Source organism: Mus musculus, chromosome 6, assembly GCF_000001635.26.
Source record: "Mus musculus strain C57BL/6J chromosome 6, GRCm38.p6 C57BL/6J".
Taxonomy (NCBI): Eukaryota; Metazoa; Chordata; class Mammalia; order Rodentia; family Muridae; genus Mus; species Mus musculus.
The window spans coordinates 98,489,319-98,507,146 of record NC_000072.6 but is presented as its reverse complement, the minus strand read 5'-3'; positions in this window follow the sequence as shown (position 1 = coordinate 98,507,146).

Sequence of the window (17,828 nt, the reverse complement as noted above, 5' to 3'; positions counted from 1 at the left end):
CTTTGGAGGCAGGGAGATGGCTTAGTTGGTGAAATGCCTCTTGTTAACATGAGGACTTCAGTTCAATATCTAGGTAAAAATTGGGCGTGAGTGTATGTGGCTGTCACCCCAGCTCTCGGCTCAGGGAGCAGGAAGCAGAGATGGGTGGATCCCTAATATGTAGGCAGCCCAGCCAAATTGATGTTCTTCAGGTTCAGTGACAGACCCTGTCTAAAACAAATGAAGACATGAAGGAAGACATCTGATATTGACCTCCAGCATCCATCCACACACACACACACACACACACATTCATGGGTAGGTACCTGAAATATACTTGTTCACATATCTCACAAAAAAGGTTGTGTTAGTTGAATCATAGTTTTGGTATCTTTGGGCAAAACTATGAATTGATATGGAACATATTGAGTCATATTTTTGATAGAATTTTATCAGCTTTATCAGAAAGGAACATTTGGAGAATTCTCCTCATGAGAACTTTGTAGATAGTCACATTTGCTGCCAGCATAGTAAAATAATGTTCAAAGGTGCTACTATGACTCTCTCAACCTGTAATACTTCCTCTTAATTCTTCAATAAATATCCATTGGTTGTTAACTGTACCCAGATCATGGAGCAATACAGAGGTACCATGATGGAATTTGCACCCTAGGGAGGACGACAGCCAAAGAAGAAGCTAACTGACCAGCATCTGAGTACACGAGAGATCTCCATGCAAAGCTAGGGAAAGAATCTGTCATTTGTAGAGGGAAGTTCTCTAATAAGCTGTGACAAGTGTGTGTGTGTGTGTGTGTGTGTGTGTGTGTGTGTGGACTTAAAAATATAAGCATGAAGCAAGTGATTGTCCAAGTCTGGGTGAAGCTGGAGGGAGCAACTGCTCTCTGCACCATCTAGTCTCCCTTCTACTAAACTCTTTCCAGTACCTGACAAACAGGTGCCAGCCATGTTGGCTGAACAGTCTGGATTTCAAATATGTATCACTTGTGTCTTCAACCCAATAAGACATAGGTTGATTGAATTGAATCAGACTAGTCACCTTCACTGTGTACCTAGGAAGTCCCTGCTTTCTACAAGTGCCCATGTCATTAGGAGCATACAGACCCTGATACACTTTTCCTAATCACTGACTGCTTTACTCATAGAGGTAGGGAGACACCTGGGTAGGTTAAAGTGCATGTTCAATGGAGATGGGAGTACAAACTTGTCTCTCTATTGGCCTCATCTTAAAGTTAGCAATAGATATGAATTCTACCCCATAGTCTAATAATTAATTCCTATCACTTTATACATTACATTTCTAATCATTTTAAAGCAATATTAAATGATCAGTCAGGGCTTTCAATATATGGGACTAGCTGCTTGTAACAGTTACTTGTTTTCCTCCGTAGAACTATTTTGGCTTGCCCCCAAAAGCATCAGAAAGACTAGACATAACTTGGCCCAAACCATTCATTCTTTTTAAACTCATAGTGACTGCTTTCCCTAAAGAGGATGCCCACCCGGCTGGAAGAGAGTTGAAGAGTGAAAGGATGTTCGCCTCAATTGATGCCAGAAACGACTTTGAACTCAAATGCTTTCTCTATTGCTTTTATCAAAGTGAGCATTTGGTCCCTTAAAACCATGGACAGTACTGTCCCTCAGTCTGGCAAGAAGTCAGAAGGGCATCTCAACTGTGAATGACGATAGATCGGATCGGACACTCTCCAAGAACACTGAAGTTGAGAATACAGTCTGTGGTAGTGACAGTTGTGATTCCAAGGAAGACTGCCCAGAGATGGAGATCCTTGTTGACAATGACAAGCCTTCTGCCTTCAGAACAACCAGACGTTGAAACTAATATTTCCAGTGTCTGTTATTTAAAAGTCTATCACAAGTAACTATCACCTTGCAGACATCTATAATTGATCCCACTCATATCAACAGCAAGTTCCTTTTCAGGTTTTTTTTCTCCCATGTTAACTTCTTTTTACACAGTATTATTTTCCTTAAATGGCATTTGCTGAAAGCACTGTATAATTATCATGTCTTCAGTTTCTTTTTCTGCAGTTCTTTTTAATTACAAAATAATACCCCTTTGAAGAGTGCATCTTTGATATCTTAACCATCGTTGGGTCAATATGGCAGTGTGTGCTCATTATCAATATATTTTAATTATTTTATTCTTTGTAATGCCCCCCTTTTTTATTTCTGAGGACTGCCAGGTAATTAGGTTTGTATCAGGATAAATAATTAATGTTCTGTGGAGCAGAACCATTGCTCCCTTTTTTTTTTTTTTTTTTTTTTTTTTTTCTTAAAGCCAAGGCAACATAAGTAGGCAGCCATTTACCTGGACTGAAGTGTGGTTGATTCTTGGGGCAGGGACAACTTTTTGATGATTTGAAAATTGTGTGTGGCGAATCTCAAAATGTCTGACCCTAGCTTGAACTTAAATGCAGCAAGACCATCTTCATTGCACTGTTAATTTCTCTGTCATACCTCATCCCCCAGAGTGATGTGTGGGTCGCTGAGGCCATGAATACAAGGCTGTTTATATGTCTAAAGTCTCTGTATCTGTTTCCTATATACAAAACCAGCTTTGAAGTAATTGTAGCTACACAAGGCAAGAAAAGTGGCAGGCAATACAGATATATTTACTGAGAGGAATTTATGCCTGAAATACAAGTTTTAAACAAATTAAGAAAAGTGCTGTTTAGTAGGGAATGTCTAAGAGACCACTATCCAGAACAAGGGTTAGGGTGTGTGTGTGTGTGTGTGTTGCTGCACAGATTTACAATAAATTCCCTTTTTTTGTGGCAAGTACGAAATTGCTTTTTAGTATGGAGGTGCTGCTTCAAGAGAGGGGAAGGTATTCAGCAGGTAGCTGTATGACTTTGGGCAGGTTTCATAGTCTCTGCAAGTGTAGTTTGGTCTGGGAAACAGAGCTGATGAAAGTGTCCAAGTCATTTAGAACTCAAGGTTCGTGTTGGTTCTTGATGCTCCCTGTAATTTGAAGTAGTGTGCAGACTCCTACAGTCCAACTGTGACATCCTAATGTCTTCAACAGTTCGTTAGAACCACAGTCCCCCTATTTATAATAGCCAGAAGCTGGAAAGAGCCCAGATGTCCCTCAACAGAGGAATGGATACAGAAAATGTGCTACATTTACACAATGGAGTACTACACAGCTATTAAAAACAATGAATTCATGAAATTCTTAGGCAAATGGATTGAACAAGAAAATATTACCCTGAGTGAAGTAATTCAATCACAAAAGAACACACATAGTATGCATTCAGTGATAAGTGGATATTAGCCCAAAAGCTCAGAATACCCAAGATACAATTCACAGACCACATGAAGCTCAAGAAGAAGGAAGACCAAAGTGTAGTTGCTTCAGTCTTTCTTAGAAGGGGAAACAAAATACTCACAGGAGCAAATATAGAGACAAAGTGTGTAGCAGAGACTGAAGGAAAGGCCTCCAGAGACTGCCTGACCTGATGAGCCATCCCATATACAGTCACTATTGTGGATGCCAAGAAGTGCATACTGACAGGAGACAGATACAGCTCTCTCCTGAGAGTCTCTGCCAGAACCTGACAAATTCAGAGGCACATGCTCATAGCCAATCATTGGACTGAGCACGGGGTCCCCAATGGAGGAATTAGAGAAAGGACTGAAGGAGATGAAGGTATTTGTAACCACATAAGAAGAACAACAATATCAACCAACCAGACCCCCAGAGCTCCCAGGGACTAAACTACCAACCAAAGAGTACACATGGAGGGACCCATGGCTCCAGCTGCATATGTGGCAGAGGATGGCCTTGTTGGGCATTAATGGGAGGAGAGGCCCTTGGTCCTGTGAAGGTTCAATGCCCCAGTGTAGGAGAATGTGAGGGCGGGGAGGTGGATGGGTGGGGAAATACCCTCATAGAAAAAGGGGGAAGGGGAATGGGATAGGAGATTTGGGGGGGGGGGGGGCTAACATTTGAAATGTAAATAAAGAAAATATCCAAAAAAAAAAAAAAAGGAACCACAGTCTCTCAGTTACAAAGTTCAGCAATTTTACATTTTCAGTTTTTCCTGCCGCCTCTGTGCTCTTGTGACAATCTGAGGCAGCTTTCCTAGATCTCCTCCCTCTCTCAGTACTGGGGTTCAAATCTGATACCCTGTATATGTTGGGCAAGTCGTCTACTATTAGGCTTTATCCCAGTCCTTGCCTAACTCTTCTTAAGCCTGTGTTGGCTGTGGATCAACTGGCTGGCTACTAAGAACACCCAGCACCCATTTTAATTCCACTCTTTGTGTTACTCTAACCATCACTAAACACTGCTTTGTGCTTAGTTATGCAAAATGAAAAACTACTATGTTGATAAATAGTATATTAGAAATGATGATAGTTGAAAGAATCAAATTTCCCTTGCAGTGTTGATAACAGGAAAGGAAACAGAGAGTCACGAAGCTGCTTTCTAAATTGTAAGCCTACCAACATGGAGGGAGGAAAAGTTTGCACTTCTCTGAAAGATCTACTTTCAGCTGATTGGTCAAATTTACAGTTAATGTAAGTATTTCATGTGACAAGAAGTTTGACTAGTCATTTAGACTTTGTCGCTTCTCTGTTGTGTTTATAGTTGTGGTAAGTGAGAATGGTCAGTGCTGCATGCCAAAACAAACAGCCCCATCATCTAGACCTGGATGCAGACCCTTTGTAGTTCCCAAACCTGGTATCTATTTCAGTAAGTCACACTGATAGAATCTCATATTCTCAACTTTGCTAAGGCCACATTAATTCAAGATCCATATAATAAGATAGATTTGAGCAGATAGGGAGTACAAAACAAAGTCACCCTGGAGAAGAGCTTACACAACAGCCCATGAACAATGCCACTCCTAACTTCTGCCATTATGCCCTACTTTAGAGAGCACTGATGACATATTATAAACGTAGAGAGATCTACCATGGCGTTTGAATCCAAGTATCTGTACTTCTTTCTGTTACTCAGAGAATGAAGCCACCATCTACACACAACTACTGGCGGTGCTTGAATCAGGGACATACAAACAACCTCAGCAGTGTAAAGACTTCACGTGCAGTGTGATAAGGGTCATTTCAATATTCATAGACATGGTTTTATATTTGGGGCAGGGGAGATGATTCAGCAGATGACATGCTTGCCATGCAAGTGAAAGGAATCCCCAAAACCTGATAAAAACTGGGCACTCATGGTGGCTTCCTATAATCCCAGAACTCATGAGGCAGACAGTATATCTCTGGAGCAAGCCGGCTAGACTAGCTGGAATCAGTGATCTCTGGGTTCCATTAGAGACTCTGCATCAGTAAATAAAGTGGACAGAAATTGAGGCAGACATCTGATACAACCTTTGACCTCCATGTGTATGTGCACTAAATTTTTATGAAACTATGTACACAAAGGCACACATATCACCACCCAAAAGAGTGTTACACTTAGATTTAGGCAAAACTGAGTTAACATACTAGGTTTTTTGGTTTGCTTTTTATTTTCTTTAGACTTTAGATATTCAAGTATAATTGTCTCAGTACTAATATTTAAGGAGACCTGGAAGAGCTATTAAATATAGGTCCACTTTCCATTTCTACTTTCTTCAACACAAACCTTTAACAAGGAGATACAATAAAGAATCACTAGGATTTCAAAGACTTACATGTGATAACCAGATGGACATGTTTAAGGCATTTGCCCTTTGTATGGTATCATCATGGTATGGGAGGTGTCAGAATTAAATCATTCTTTTTTACATGGTTAGGCAACACAACACTGATCATTGCTCATTGATAAAGTCAAGATAACTGTTCCTATTCCATAAAACTGGGTGGCTAACATAAGATTGCAAAAAATCCTGGCAGTAGAGCAATTTTAGAAGGCTCTTCAATTAAAAATATCTCCATCTCCTTCCTCATAAACAATATTTAGTCATTGTAGCATCCTTCTTTGATACAGAGGAAAGCCTGTGGCCGAGTAGTCAGTTTGTCTTGTGAAATCATCCTCAGAGATCCAATATGATGCTGCACTCTGCAAGATTCACACATCGATGATGGCTGTTTACAACCACATAAAGGCTTCGGGGCTAGATGCCTACAAAGTCAAACTAACTGGCCGAGAATGTGGATGCTGACAAAGAGCCTGGGCTTGGATATGATTTTAAGCTGAGTAGCTTGGGGGAAAGTCTGCTGTGAAGCACTCTAACAACGAGTCTCCCAGAGCTGCATTTGATGGGATTCAAAGTAGCTCTCTGAAGCAAAATTGAACTCGAGGGAGGGCTTGATTCCTGTCATTTTGCTCAGTGTCTCTCAGTTTATTTTCTCATTTTACACACACACACACACACACACACACACACACACACACACACATGCATATACATGTATATGTGTGTCTGTTCTTTAAGAGTTTTGTACAACATATTTTGATCATATCTACCGCTTCCTCAACTCTTCATAGATATACCCAAATTTGTGCCTTTTTGTTTGTTTGTTTGTTTCATTTTTTTCTAACCTATCAAGATTAATTTGCGCTGGGTGTGGTGGTGCACACCTTTAATCCCAGCATTTGGGAGGGAGAGGCAGGTAGATTTCTGAGTTCAAGGCCAGCCTGGTCTACAGAGTAAGTTCCAAGACAGCCAGGGCTACACAGAGAAACCCTGCCTCAAAAGAAAAAAAAAAAGATTAATTTGCATTGTCCAAATGTCCAAATGCTTTTGGCTCTGTGGCTTCCTGCTAGAGCTCTGTCCCTTCCTAGGAGCTATGCTCAGAAGATTGTCTCTCCCTCTTCTAGCAGCTAAAGATTCTCAAACACGCCTCACTTAAGGGTAACATTTTATGCACCCTCGATGCTAGGCTTTTGTCTGGTTTGGTCTTGCACAGATTTTGTGAAAAACCATAGAGGTCACATGTCTTTTGATTTCAGTTGTTCAGTGGAATTTCATCCCTGCTTAGAAATAAACATTTTAAACACCTCCCTCTCCCCAAATAACACAATTAAATATTTTAAATTAGAAACCAGTATTTGAGACAAGGAAATGGCAGTGGTCAAGCCTTGTTTTCAAACAGTTCTTGACAAAAGGGACATCCTTGTCCTGTCTTCAAGACTTCTCTAACACAGTCATCAGGAAAACACAAGCATGTGTCTCTGAGGCTGGAGCCGAGAGTTCTTTCTGCCTTTAGTGAAGGCGAGGGAAGAAAATTCTGTCTGAGTCAGCACTTTTAAAATTGCTTCTCTGTGAACCAGTGACTGGGGTCACTAGGAAGCACAGGGCTTCAATATGCCTAACCGCCCCAAGATTTTTTCTTTTTGAAATTTTGAAATCGTAAGATATGTTGTTGCTGACGATGAATTTTAATTTTAAACATGAAGGCTTATGATTAAAAAGTCTTCACACTCTAAGAAGACTGAACATCTTATATCTTCCACAAATTAGTAAGATGAAAACTGTCAGTGTGTGTCTGTAGCGTGTGTGTCCTCTCATGCCCAGCACATGCTAATATATTCCAATAAAGAATGTAGAAAAGTATTTTTCAAATAAAGAGAAATTTTACATGATACAGACTATGAAATACAGTTTTCAAAAAAAAACCTTGCCCCCAAATCTCCCACTATATATCTGTAATCCTTATTTATTTTTAATATTTGTTATGCCCAAAGTGTTTACTGATTTTAAAGGTCCTAAGCTCTAATGCAGGTTTCCTACTCAATGAATAGTTACAATATCAGGAAAAGTATTCTCTCCCCACTGTGATTCAGCTCCATGTCTATAAAAACAGAAACCATAAATTACAAGACTAGTTCATGAAAAATGTTCAATAATTGCAGTGGCCCGGTGATCTCATAACTGTTACTAAAATTATTAATTTAAAAACCTACTAATGTACCTTCCTGAGGACAGGTAGTAGGAGAGTTTAACACGGGAAGCGGCAGAGTAGGAATGGATTGCTTTATCTGTCCTCATTTTTAAATTAGAGAATTGAGACTTTTGTATGAATGTTTGGATCATAGCCTTCTCCCCTTTATCTCCTCCTAGATCCACCCTACCTCCAATGTCTATATTAGTGTCTTCTTTTTCTTTTACACATCAGGTTTACTTTGGATTGCTTTTACATTTTTGAACGGGTGGCCTTCCATTAGAGCAGTGGTTCTTAATTTTCCTAATGCCCTTTGATAAAGTTCTCCATGCTGTGGTGACCCCTAACCATAACATTATTTTTGTTGCTACCTTAGACCTGTCATTTTGCCGTTGCTATGAACTGTAGTGTAAATATCTGATATGCAGGATACCTGATATGCGACCCCTGTGAAAGTGTTGTTAGACCCCCAAGAGGGTAGTGACCTACTGGTTGAGAACTTTTGCACTAGTGCATGGTGAACATACCATGTGTGTACACTCTTAAAATTGACAAGGCTAATGGCTTCTTGGCTAGGGGTACAAGTCCATACCCACATCTTTGTTCCACATTGGGATATTGATTGGCTTTAACTTCAATGGTCTTGTGTATGTTGTCTCAACTGCTGTCAATTCATATATACAACTGCCCTACTGTATCCAGAATATACTGTTTTTTTAAGTCAGTCCCTGCCCCTGGCTCTTATACTCTTTTCTTTCCCTTTCCTCTTCCTCTTCCTCTTCCTCTTCCTCTTCCTCAATGATCCCCGAGCTTTGGGAGGAACACTCTATGCCCCAGGCTTGTAATTTACAACCTTATTGGTCTTAAACGTATTGTAATTGTTAAGTGCATCTTTGGTTCCCTACTGTAGAAGGGACATAAAAGGGGATATAAAAGTTTTTTTTAAAGTGAATTACATTAGTTTATGTCCATAAGACAGAAAAGAATACTGTGCAACTCTAAGTAATTGTGAAGAAGACTCTTGCAATCATTTTAAAGGGGAAAAACCCCTCACAATTAAGTTCCGGGACTATTATCCCAGCAGAGACAGGGCTATGGTTGATGTGGATTTTATCTCTTGGCATCGTTCATCTCATTGCAGTTTTAAACATCTTACATTAAGCAGTTGAAATCAGGCTGAATCCGATTCATCCTGGCCCAGTTGCTGAATCATGCCAATCGAATGTTTTCCAATTTTCTCACATAATATTTCTTTTGTACTTTAGGGTCATGTGGTAATTTCTGTGGGGAAAGTAGTCTAACCACTGCAAAACTGATCAAAGTATCACTACAAATACTGCCTTAGGACAAATGATTTGAACTCTTCCATTATCAAAACATCTGCAAATGTTCTCTTTTATGGATCTGCCGATGATACTCTTACTGAAGTCCCTGCCCCCTCTGAACACTTGACATCCACCTGATATGTGTAATTAAATTCAAGAAAAATTGGCAAGTGACACGAACTTTTACAAATTAAATAGTTCTCATAATAGGACAATACTCAAAGACTCAAACGTTGGAAAGCCAGGAAGACAATGGCTTTATTGTGCCTTAACTGTACATTTATTTTGCAATTTTGATTTAATATGCTGACTCTTAAATGCCACTGTGTACAAATACTGCTTTTGTATCAACAAGAATTGAATACAGTAATGTATAAACCTCATCGTGACATACACCAAGGATGACCGTTTGAATATGGTTTAAGTGTTTCAGACTTGACTGTTATCATGAATCAAGTTTTCTGAGGTTTATGTTTTCATTTCAAAGAGAGAGACTCATATCCGACTTTGCTAAGTGAACCCTTAAGAAAAAGAATAGAAACATTTGCTCCAACTGTAAGTGTCTACATATTTTGTCTTTGTGTTTATACATTACTGTATGTGTGCTCTGAACACCACTAACAGGAAACTGAGTTTCAAAAACAGAATACAAGAGAAAAGAAAATCAATTATTGGTTAATTGTAGACAGCTATGTTTTTCTAGTTAATTGTCATAAGCAAAGTTGTTACATGGTATTTTTAAATTGAATTTTAAACATCATAAATTAGTAGATTGGTTCTGCTCCATTTCATGTGCAAATGTTATATAAGTAGAGTAACAATAAAGAAATATAGAATAAAAATAAGTTATTTACTGAAAATTCTAAAAGAAATCTATGCATTAAGAATACATTTCAAAATATCAAATAATAATAATGAAATATTTGAATTAGTTATAGATAAATAATAAATAAGCTTACTCTCACTGGTAGTTGGTTGATTTTTGTTTGTTGGCTTTTTTTTTTATTATTTAGAAACGAAGCTTCCTTTGTGTGGCTCAGGCTATTCGCTTCTTAAAAACATTTTATTAATTATTAGGATTGCTATTAGTTCTATAGTTTCATCATGCTTGTAGGCATAGTTTCACTTTAGGATTTTCAGAGAAGAGTGGCTATTTTATCATATTTTTTGTATATCATTACCCTCCTGGAATTTGTTATTGTCTGTCTTTGGCTCTCAAATGCTAGGGTTACAGGCCTGTGCCACTGTATATGGTGAGTAGGTGGACTCTACTAGGGACTTGATTTGGACAAACGGTGGATTGGGTTAGAGCTCCTCCCCACTGCTACTGTAGGCATTTCCATTCCCTATGCTACTTTAGAGCAAGCAGCAAGAATATTGCCATAAGCCAGTGTTTTGTTTTGTTTCTAATAAGTTGTCTTAGAATTCTAAAATCTTCCCAAACCTAAAAGCGATGCATTCTAGAACTTTCAGTCTTATGAGTTCCATTACAGGGGCTGCATCAGGATTCTATGAAAGGGCAGGCATGGCACCTTGACATTCTGTTTTGCCAACATTTACTTTGAATTCCAGATTTTTGACTCCAGTAGTTTTAGTTCCATCAATTTATTACTGTTTTTATTTTTCTATAACAAATTTCTATTAAATTATATTGTAAGTATATGTTAATGGCAGGATTCTAAACTTATTCCCTTTGAATAATGGAAGTGTTTATTTCTTTTAAACATTAAAGGACATACTTTGCACTAGGCAAATGTTCTCCAACAATATAACAGAACATAAATCACCCAGTGAAGTCCACACCCTGAAATATAGCAAGGTCCACACTCATATTAACTCATGGAAAATTCTTTTCTACACTGTTTGAGGACATGTTCTGTCCTTTATTGTTGCTTATTCTTCCATAGGTAACCAGGCTGCCTGGGCTTCCCAAGTTCCCGACATTTCTCTAGTTTGTGCATTGATAGGATGCTGTTCCTAGAACTGCTTCTGGCACCACACCAACCACTGTGATAGTCAGCTATGAGATTTATTCCAGTTGAGAAGTGATATAAGCATGGGGAGTCACAGAACTCTGCACTCGAAGTGAATACGAATGCTGTCTTTGTTATGGCAAACAACAACAACAACAACAACAACAACAACAAAAACCTTCCTGTACCATGATAAGTGCTAATGCCAGTCTTACCAGCTGTGCCAAGTTCATTAGATTTCATGATGTGATGTTTATAGTAAGCATTGATATCCAGTTTATCAAGGACAGATGAGTTTGTCTCAGAAACAAAAAATACGGAAAATCCACATAAAAGTTTTAAACATCTCTACCTTGATGATAATGAAGGGATTCACAACCGTACATGATGTGAAACATCAGTGCCATGGGATATATTGTTATACTGGCTGATGGACGGGGAAAAGTACAAAGGATGCCCCACCCCCAACTTGAATGGCAAACAGTGGGCAGAAAAAAAAATGGACTGAGCAAGAAAAGAATATGAACAAAACATACAATGTATAGTTTGCAGAACACTGAAAAAAATACTGCAGAACACTCAAGTGGGGAGGAGAATAATAGATGGCAGGGAGATATCAGAAAGGTTCAAAAATAAGAAAATTATTAACACAGGTAGTTTGTGGATGCATAAAAACAGATTCTCAGATGAATTTGGAGACTTGACCAGCTTTAAGGTGGATAATCAGAGAAGCCTGGAGCCCACGCTACAAGAATGGCTTGGGAAAGGTCTCAGTTGGCAAAGTGCTTCACTCAAGACTCCACAGAAAAGGCCAGGTACCCCATGTACCACTTTAATCCCAGAGATGGTGATCTAGAATAGGAAGACAGGCACACCCGGGGGAATTACTGGCTAGTTAGCCTAGTCCACATGGGGAAGGTCCAGGCTAATGAGAGCTCCCGATCCCATCTCAAATCAAATGTTGCAACATCCTTGAGTAATAACACTTAACCTTGTCCTCTGACTTCTATTCCCATGCACCCACCCACCCATAACCATATGCACATACTCATACTTACAAAGCTATAAAACTAGAAAAATAAGATGGTTCATAGCCTTTATCCTCTTAGTAGTGCCCTGGGTATTACAATGTCCTTCAGGGGTTCACTTAGAATTTTCTCAAAAAAAATCTTCCCAGAATCCCCAACCTTTTCTCTGAAATCTCCCTCTCTGTTCTTTTACAGTAAGGACCACTGCGTATAATTATTTACCCCTGTCACCATGGGACTGAACTGTAGCAATTCCAGTAAAGTAACTTTTACTTTTATGAAACAAAGCTTATTTGGAACATGGGGAACAAGGACTTTTTGAAAACAAAATGAATGAGTAAGTGTTCTAACCAGCTGAGGCTCCATATTTCTGTCCTGAGATGAGAATTACAAAAGAGGAAAGAGCCAAGTACTATGAGACAGAAAGGACTCAGGCATAATTTGGGATAGAATAAGAAAGGAAGGAAGAAGAGAAGAAAGGAAAAGAGAGAGGTAGAAAGGAAGGAAGGTAGGCAGACAGACAGAAAGACAGAAAGATAGATGACAGAAAGCAAAAGAAAGAGATAAAGGAAGGAAGGCAGACAGAAAAACAAAAATAGGCAGAAAGAAAGAAAACAAAAGAAAGAGAGAAAAAAGAGAAAGAGGCAGGCAAGCAGACAGAAAGAAAAAGGAAAGGAAGTAAGGAAAAAGGATGGTAGTCAGGCAGAAAGACAAAGATACAAAAGAAAGAGAAAGAAAGAAAAAAGAAGGAAGGAGGGAAAAGAAGGAAGAGAGAAAGAAAAAAGAAAGAATGAGCCTTGGGTATCATAAACAATGAAATTAGAAAATGAAAGTTATGTGAAATTAAAAAGATAAACAGAAATTATACGTGGGATATCATTACATACTAAAAAGACATCTAATGAAACATGTTACAACACTTAAATATTTTGAATCTGAAAATATCAAATGTCAGTTGTAAATATTGAAATTAAAAATAGTGAAATCATCAAATCATACATTTTGGGCTTTTCTCCAGAATAGAATAAAAATCTTTTTTATTCACTCAAACTTCTAATGAAATGATCACACCTCTCATCTATTGAGCATATATGCCAGCTACACCATTACGTTTACATGTCTTTCCTAATCCTCATATTATCATATATTCAAATTACTATGTGTTCTAGTTCACTTGACTATTTCTGCTGAACCCCTTAACCGCCTTTATTATGGTTTGAATATTAAGTACCCCCAGTTTTTTCTCAAGTAGGTGACTACCTCAGTTGCTAGGGCTATTTTGGAGGGCTTTGGAAATGTTAGAAGGAGGAGTGTAGTACAAAGATCAGTAGGGTGTGTCTTTGGAGGTCTCTTTCCTGGTCTCTTCATGTCTCTGTCTGATTCCTGTTCACCCTGAGGTATCATGAGTCTCTGCCACACACTGCTGCCACCATGAGAGCCTTCATCATCATAAGCCTGGAATCAGTGGAGCCAAAGACTGTGGGTTGAACCCTCTAAAACTGTGCACTGAAATAAATCCTTTCAACCTTGTTAATGTCAGATATTCTCCCCACCCCCAGTAAGAAATAGAACAGAGTCTCCACTCTCCACCATGTCTGCTGCTCTGAGACCATTGTTTGTGAAAGTTGCTGGTACCTTCCATGTTGCCAGTTTTCTAAGCCCTCACTGTCTATAGACCATAAAATATTTGTAGTGCAGTCTGAGTGTACTGATGATATTCTGTGAGGGTGTTTCCTTGTGGAATAATCTTGGAGAAAAAGTGACCTCTATGTGCCCATGGTTTGACTGGGCTCCTAGCTCTGCACTGTTTGCCCAGTCTTCTGCTTGCCATCTTCTCTCAAGTTAGTGCCTTGGTATTTCTTCTAAGGTGCTCTCCTTTCCACATTCACTCTATCCACTATCACCTGAATGGGGTTCTACATTCCATAACCCTCCACCTCAGTCACCCACATCTATTATCTCAGAGACAATTACAGATAACCTCTCGGGAGTCAGAATGACCATCTTGCAGGCATGGTTCAGTGTCTTATCATAGATCCCTTTTGGTATTGCTGTCTGCTCTCCCTCCATCTCTCTGCACACATATAAAGGAAATACTCAACTTCAAGCATCTCAAGAAAGGGGTCCTACTCACCTCCCTCTTGTCAACACCCTGCTTTGGTCTCACTTAAAAAGAACTTCAGTAGCATCCTGTCCACATGGAATGGTCCTGGAAATTGGACATCCTACTGGAATCTCTTTGAAACTCTGAGCGTGAAAACCAGAGGCAGGAAGCTTTCTTAACTTAGTGAGGCACATGTGAAACAGAAATAATTCCTTTCCTATTTAGACTTGTGATATATTTTGAACAAAGTTTTGTTGATCATGTGCATAAATCATTGTGTCTTTTGTAGAAAGGGCATTAAGCAAATTCCTGAAGCTACATTCTTTGCATGATTACAAGAGTGATGTACTCTGTTAGTTGTGGGAGAACATGGCTGTTGTCTGTGTGTTGCTGCCTATTTTTGCATATATGAAAGACCAATGTAAAATAGAAATATGTTTGTATAAATCATGTACCATTAAGAAATAATAAGCAATATAGAAACATCTACATTTACTCTTGAAGAGACAGTGACTAATTAGTAGGTTGACTTAAAGACTATTCTTCTTTGCTAACAGTCTGAATAATTTTCTAAAAACATTATTACTTACTCTTTCCTCATTTTTTTCTTTTTGGAGCCTTTCCTTTTTTATTTTCTAGAAAGTTTGAATTTATTTATGTTAGGCAAGAGATAACATAGCACAAACACACACACACACACACACACACACACACACACACAGAGAGAGAGAGAGAGAGAGAGAGAGAGAGAGAGAGAGAGAGAGAGAGAGAGAATGAATGAATTGTGGAAGATTGTCTTGAATGAAAACAGTGCTTCCATTGTTGCTTCTTAGAGTGGACAGAAAGGAGAAAGGGAGAAAGATAGGAAGACAGGCTCTGAGGAGCAGAGCTCCAGGTATGCAGAATGGTGGAAGGGCTGCTCAGTCAGGAGCAGAAATTTATAATCACCAACAGCTTTCACCTGAGCAATTGAAGCCTAGCACCAATGCCCCAGAATAAATCGCAAGCTTGCCAGTGGCCCTCAAAGCCACTCAGCTGCCAATCACTGTAGCATCATTTATGGGCTCCTCTGACGAGTCCCCTTACTCACTCCTATCTTTACTAACATAGATGAACAGAGCCAGTATATTACAACTATAAAACAGGAGAAGATGGTTACGGCAACTATGTAAGATCTGATTATAATCTATCTACAACATACCATAGAATTAAATATATTGCCTATATACATGTATAAGTGTGAGGGATATACAATTAAATTAGAAATGCCTAGGACAAAAAGGGCCTATGTTTTACAGAGTGCCCACAATTTTATTTTATGTAATTCACAGTACTACCATCAAATAAATAAAAGAAACTGGAGAGTTTGAAGACCATCTGAAAATTTAGTCACCCTTCCCTTGCCCAGCTTTCTTTCCTTTCTCTGCTTTCACAATCCTCCGTCACTCATGAAGGAGTTCGAACTTTCCAGAGTCTCTGGGTGAGTGCTCTTCCTTTGTCCTGTCTGCTTCTACTTTCACCCATTCTTGCTGAGCACTCACATACACTCCTGACATAACCGAAGTGTGAGACTCAGGGCCCCGAGGAACAGCTACATAGTAGATCTCCTGGAATAACCAAAGTGTAAGACTTAGGGCTTGAGGAACAGTAGGCTTTAGATTCAGTCATTTCCTCCGTCTATTGCAAAATTGAACAATTAAATCAGCTCTGTCAAAGATGAGCTAATCTCAGGTCTAAAATACTTGTACCATCTATCCCAAATTAGTCAATAAAAGCAAACACATAAAGGGCTTTCAAGGATAGGGCATGCCATTCAATACCAACACTTGCCCTCCCAGCACAACACATACTCAGTCCTCTGGCATAATTACATTTGGTCTTCATTCTTGTTCAACCTGCCTGTGGGTGGTCAGTGGATGCATCATACCCTTCGGGTGAAAGATGAATTGAGACAGAACAGTTCCATTACTTGGGAATCTGAGCTATAAGGAATGAATGTATTTCTAAGGGAGAGTGGAATGTAAGCAAAGAGGAGAAAATGGAGATGCCAAACTGCATGCCTGGATGAGCAGCAGGCACATGCATGGAGGAACACTAGGCTCACACATGGAGAACACCAAGCACACGCATGGAGGAACACCAGGCATACTCATGGAGGAACAGCAGGTGCATGCATGGAGCAATGCCATTGCAAAGTTCCTCTGCATCTCAGTTTCTAGTTTGTGACAGCAGGATACAGATCCATCTTTCTGCAGATAGCAAATAAAAGTATCGTAAAACCCAAAAGCAACCAACCAAACAAAGAACCTTGAGCATGTGAGCAAGCTAAGTAGTGATGAAGGACTACAGGACTCCTCCAGCAGAAACAGAAGGCACAGAGAAGGTACTTAGGAGAATGTGCATGGCCCACACAACTTGAATGTCACCTTTAAGTTCAAAGCCCTAATCCAATGAGGTAGGAAACCTAGAAAGACAGCCCGAGTCCATGCCACTTGGCTCTGACAGGTCATCATTCCTCAGGACAGGAAAAATGAAACACAGGTTTGCCTCTGTCTCTCCCAAACCCTACTGGGAAGCTTTCATGGTGCTAGGCATAGCAGGGCCATGAAAGATGTTTCTAAGAAATCATTACCACAAGATAACTTTGTAGGGATATTCTAGCCCAAAGTAGTAATACCCAGTGATTCCATCCAAAACTTCCCTACCCCAAGTCATCAGGCTTAATACTTTTTTTTATTATTTTGGTTTTGGTTATTATTTTGGACAAAATGAAAATTTATCATTTATACCAGTTTAAAGTGTGAATTGACCAAGTACCAATTATAAATGAAAATATCAATGTTTCTTAAGTGAGTTGGCTGAAAGAACATAGAGAAGTGATAGTACAGTTGTGAATGTAAAACTGGAAAAACATGAGCTATTTTCATGAAAATGCTTTACATTTGGAGTCATATAAATGAGCTATGTCAGGTCCCTGACATGTTGGGACTGTGAGAGAGAAACATTTAATGTCTTATGTAAGAGATGTATTATTTTTGATTCTCCTGGATTCTATATATGTAGCCTTTTGCAAAATGCTATTATCACCGAATCAAATGGGTTTATTCTGACTTCCTTACAGATATAGTCGTGTTCGTATGTGAAAATAATTCCTACTTTACACTTTCCGGCTTCATATACTTGGTTCTGGAATACAACGTGGACAGAGAAAACTCTGCTTGTACGTGGTGTCCTGTCAGTTCACAGATCTATGGGAGCAGTTGGGCTATCTATCAGTCACTACTCAGGGCCCAGAGCAGCTATGAAATACCACAATTTGTAAACCGGGTGACTGTTAAAGATGATTCTCATTTGTTTTTTGATTGTTTGTTTGTTTTAAAATTTGGACATTTTATTTATTTACATTTCAAATGTTATCCCCCTTTCCCGGACTTTCATTTGTAAATATAAACACGCTCATAAACACAGGTAAGGAAATCTGACAGATAAATGATAGTTTTGGATGTTTCGCAATGATGATAAATGCCTTGAGATGTTTTAT